This window comes from Heptranchias perlo, chromosome 13 (assembly GCF_035084215.1).
Source record: "Heptranchias perlo isolate sHepPer1 chromosome 13, sHepPer1.hap1, whole genome shotgun sequence".
Taxonomy (NCBI): Eukaryota; Metazoa; Chordata; class Chondrichthyes; order Hexanchiformes; family Hexanchidae; genus Heptranchias; species Heptranchias perlo.
Window position 1 is genome coordinate 61,742,657 of NC_090337.1, and position 5,591 is coordinate 61,748,247.

A 5,591-nucleotide genomic window follows, 5' to 3' on the forward strand; every position below is an offset into this window, starting at 1 on the left:
CATGGTGGCCATTACTGAATCATGGCTGTAAGCTGGTCATGATTGGCAGTTAAATAGTTCAGGTTATAAGGTCTTTAGAAAGGATAGGGAAACTGGAAGAGGAGGAGGGTAGCCTTGTTGATTAAAGATATTATTAGAACATTAGTAAGAGAAGATATAAAGTAATCAGTGGAGACTATGGTTAGAATTGAGGAATAAGAGAGGACTTAAAACTGTAAAGGGAGTTGCGTACAGGCCTCCTTTATAGCAACGACAAAGTGGCAGAATGTGTTAATTCAGAGATTTAGAGAGGCTTGGAGCTAAAACAGAGTTGTTTTAATGGGAGACTTCAATTTTCCTATAGATTGGGAAGGGCAGAGCAGAGTAGCTCAAGTCAGAAAGGCAGTGAATTTCTTGAGTGCATTCAAGATAATTTTCTGGAGCAGTGTGTTCTAGAACCAACAAGAGGGCAGGCCGTACTAGATTTAGTAATGAGTAATGAGCCAGACTTAGTTAATTTAACAGTAAGGGAACATTTATCTAACAGTTATCATAATATGATCGAATTCAATGTTGGGTTTGAAAAGGAGAAACTTAAGTTATTAAAATTCCAGGCTACCTTTAACAGCATGTGACAGACAACAGGAAAATGGTTAAAACTGTTAACGAGTATAACTACAGATGAACAGTGGGAGGTGTTCAAAAAAGAATTTGACTTAATACAGGACCAGTATATACCCCTAAGGGGCAAGAGCACTACTTACCAATAAAATATCCATGGTCGACAAAAGAGGTGAGAGTGTACAAAAGTGCACAGAATAGTGTAGATCCAGGGGACTGGGAGAGAGATAAAAAACAGCAAAGGAAGACAGAAAAGATAGTAAGAGCTGAAAAAAGGGAATAGGAAAAGAAACTTGCGAGGGATATCAAGATTAACACACAAAGTTTTTACAATTTATTGGAAGGAAAAATGTAGTCAAGGGTAATGTGTGCCCTTAAAAAAAAAAATAGATGGGGGTAATTTTGCAAATTAAAATAAGGAAATGGCAGACTTGTTGAAATAATTACTTTGTGTCAGTCTTCACAGTAAAGGAAGAGGATAATATACCTTACATTCCAGGGAAACTAAATGAATCAAGGACTGGAACTCACTAAAGTTAACGTAAGCAAGAAAACAGTATTAGAAAAATTAATGGCACTAAAGACTGACAAATCCCCAGGACCTGATGGTTTCCACCCCAGGGTTTTAAAGGAAGTCGGTGAGGAAGTTGCAGATGCTTTAGTCATAATCTTCCAAAGCGCGCTCGATTCAGGAATTGTCCCTTTTTTAGATTGGAAAATTGCAAATGTAAGTCCATTATTTAAGAAAGGTGAGAGAGAAACGAGGAAATAATAGACCTATTAGTCCAGCATATGTTGTGGGAAAGTTATTGGAATCTATAATTAAGAAAAGAGTAACTGAGCACTTAGAGAAACTTGAGCCAATTAGAGAGAGCCAACGTGGATTTGTAAAGGGTAGGTCGTGTCTAATGAATCTAATGGAATTTTTTGAGGAAGTAATTAAAGTGGTAGACAGGGGAATGTCTATGGATGTAGTTTATGTGGGCTTCCAGAAGGCATTCGATAAGGTTCCACATACGAGACTGTTAGCTAAAATTAAAGCTCATGGCATTGAAGGCAAATTATTGACCTGGTTAGGAGATTGGTTAGAAGACAGAGACTAGGGATGATGGGTATGTACTCGAATTGGAAGGAAATGACTGGTGGTGTCCCACAAAGATCTGTGCTAGAGCCTCAACAATTCACTATATTTATGACTTATATAACAATAGGTCCCTTGCTTTTTGTGATATATATCAATGATTAGACTTAAATGTAGGGGGCATGATTAAGAAGTTTGCAGATGATACAAAAATTGGTCATGTGGTTGATATTGAGGAGGAAAGCTATAGACTGCAGGAAGATATCAATGGACTGGTCAGGTGAGCAGAAAAGTGGCAAATGGAATTCAATCTGGAAAATTTGCAGGGCTATTTTCCTCTCAGTATCCTCCCATTTATTGTGTACTCCCTTGCCTTGTTTGCCCATTCCATTCAATCTGAATGGAACTAGCTGGATTGCTCTTGCATAGAGCTGTCACAGACTCGATGGGCCGAATGGCTGCCTTCCATGCTGAAACCTTTCTATGATTCTAAGTGTGAGGTAATGCATTTGGGGAGGGCAAACAAGGCAAGGGAGTGCACAATAAATGGGAGGATACTGAGAGGTATAGAGGAACAGAGGGACCTTGGAGTGCATGTTCACAGATCCCTGAAGGTAGCAGGACAAGTAGATAAGGTGGTTAAGATGGCATACAGGATATTTTCCTTTATTAGCCGCGGCATAGAATATAAGAGCAGGGAGCTTGAGTACTACGTACAGTTCTGGTCACCACATTACAGGAAAGATGTGATTGCACTAGAGAGGGTACAGAGGAGATTTACGAGGATGTTGCCAGAGCCGGAGAATTTTAGCTAGGAGGAAAGATTGGATAGGCTGGGGTTGTTTTCCTTGGAACAGAGGAGGCTGAGGGGTGATTTAATTGAGGTGTATAAAATTATGAGGGACCTAGATAGAGTGGATAGGGAGGACCTAGTTCCCTTAGCAGAGGGGTCAATAACCAGGGGGCATAGATTTAAAGTAATTGGTAGAAGGATTAGAGGAGAGCGGAGGACACTTTTTTTCACCCAGAGGGTGGTGGGGGTCTGGAACTCACTTCCTGTAAAGTTGATAGAGGCAGAAACCCTTATTGTATTTAAAAGGTACTGTGTGCACTTGAGGTGCTGTAACCTACAAGGCTACGGACCAAGAGCTGGAAAGTGGGATTCGGCTGAATGGCTCTTTTTCGGCCGGCACAGACACAATGGACCGAATGGCCTCCTTCTGTGCCATAAATTTCCGTGATCCTATGGAACACAGTAGAGAGCCATATATCCAAGTTTGCCGATGAGACAAAGATTGGTGGCATAGTAAGTGATGTAGACGGGAGATGGATTAAGTGAGTGGGCAGAAGTGTGGCAGATGGATTTTAATGCAGGTAAGTGTGAGGTCATCCATTTTGGACCAAAAAAGGATAGATCTGAGTATTTAAATGTTGAAAAACTCGCAACAGTGGAGATCCAAAGAGATTCAGGGGTCCATGCACACAGAATGTAGTGGTCAGGTACAAAAAATAATCAGAAAGGCTAATGGAATGTTAGCCTTTATAATTAGAGGGCTGGAATATAAAGGGGGTAAAGTTTTGTTACAGCTATACAAAGCCCTGGTTAGACCACATCTGGAGTACTGTGTACAGTTCTGGGCAGGCACCTTAGAAAGGAGTGCAGTGCAGATTCACCAGAATGTTACCAGGTCTCCAAGGGTTTGATTATGAGGAGAGATTACATAAACTAGGCTTGATTTCCCTGGAATATAGAACGTTAAGGGGTGAGTTGATTGAGGTTTTTAGGATTTTGAAAGGAATTGATAGGGTAGATAGAGAGAAACTTTTTCCGCTGGTGGGGGAGTCGAGGTCAAGGGGGACATAACTTAGAAATCAGAGCCAGGCCATTCAGGAGAGAAGTTAGGAAACACTTCTTCACACAAAGGGTGGTAGAAGTGTGGAACTCTCTCCCACTTTTGATTGGTATCCCTTGATATCCTTACCTAACAAAAATCTATCAGTCTCAGCCTTGAAAGCTCCAGTTGTTCACAGCCCTTTGGGGGAGAGATTTCCAGATTTCCACCATCCTTTTGTGTGAAAAAAGTGCTTCCTGATTTCACTCCTGAATGGCCCAGCTATAATCTTAAGATTGTGCCCCTTTGCTCTGGATTTTTAGTTTGAATTTATCGAACCCATCGAATGCTTTTATTATAAATACCTCGATCTGATCACCCCTCAATCTTCTATATTCAAGGGAATACGCGCCAAGTTTATGCAACCTGCCCTCGTAATTTAACCCTTTTAGCCCCAGTATCATTCTGAAGTAAAGGAGACATGAAAGTCATTCCAATTGAGGCAGGCAGAATTGAATGCTAGGCACCTCTGTAACCTCTTCCCACCCTGTCGGGAAAACTTATAACTGGATCAGCAGAAATGCTTCTGTAACTGTTTTATTTTGAAATGTTGAAAACTTTTAGGTGAAGATGAAATTGTACTAATTTTACCAATTCAGTTTTTTAAAAAAAATTGATGCAATCTATGTTTTTTCCTTTTCCACTCTCACTCTTACGTTGGCCAGGTTATATAAAGTGGTCCTTTGTTACTGTATTATGCTGTTTGCAGGCAAGCTGGGATAGCTACAAAAAGACATTTCAAGTGATAATGTTGAAATTACATTTTATTAATGAATGTTGAGAATGTTTTCAATATCAAATTTGTCATTTCTCCGACGTTGCTGTACCTTTTTTTCCCAAAAATTATTTTTATGAATTTCTGGTTGGTGCTCCATCTTGTAAAACACGTTTGTTTATAAGCTGAGAGAAGCTGTAAACATTTTTTTTTTAAAAAAGAGTGTTTTTGTTTGTTGCTCAATGCGAGAGGGTTTCCCCGGGCTTCGGTCGGGCTCCAATCGAAGCAGGGCGAGTCCCTCTTGAGTGTCGGTGGTGTTTTGGAGCAAAATTCTGCGAGGAAGCAAGAATTAAAATACACCATTTAACGAGGGAGGGGAATGGAGTGCTTTAAGATGTCAGCGGGGCTCCTCAACCCGTGCCTGCCTTTCTTCCTTTACAAACGGCGCCCGCTGGAAAACATTGGGTGGGTGGGTGAGAGATTTCAATTTAAATTCGCAAAGGTTTGCAATGCGAGGAAGTTTCATAATTTGCCCTAATGCACTGTGAAGAACTGGACGTCGTTAAACGGGCTTAAGAGTATTTGCCCTTAACGCGGGGTAAATAAATTCACATTTGTAATAGCAACTTAAAAAGAAAACGAATACAAAAAAGTTACTCTGCTAAATCCCAGCCATGCATTTTCACGGGAGATGCTATCCAAGATTCTCACTAGAACTACAGACCAACTTTTGTGTTTTTTTTTTAATTTGGGGAGGAGGGGGGCGGGGGGGAACCTGATTTAACAGCCCCTTAAAAGAATCCGAGCTTGCGGGCTGTGCTCTTGATTTTAAGAGAAACATCCAGTTCAGAATCCTTCCAATGCCCTGGGTCGGGGGTCGGGAAGCCTTGTATCAAGAGCCATGAAATTAAATGGGAAGCGACTGGATTTTTGCATACTGATTGGCAAGCCCATGACATCACTGCTTTCTACCCCTCCTCCCTCCCTCTCTCTTTACTATTTTTGCAGCCAGAATCTGTGTCTATTTCGATCTGTCCTCAGCTTTTTTTTTTGTTGTTTTTGTATATTATATAAAATGATATAAAGTGGTGTTTTTTTAAAAAAAAATTATTTGGAGACCCAAAGGAAGTCTTGAATCGGATGTTGAGGAGCACAACCGTAATAGGGGGACGGCGGAGTATTAAAAGGCGGTGAGGAAAGTCTGAAATCCGCCCCCCTCCCTCTCCCACCACCTTTTTTATTTGCCCCCCCCCCCCCCCCCCTCCTCGCCCTTCTTTCGCTTTGGGTTTTGAAGGGGGTGATT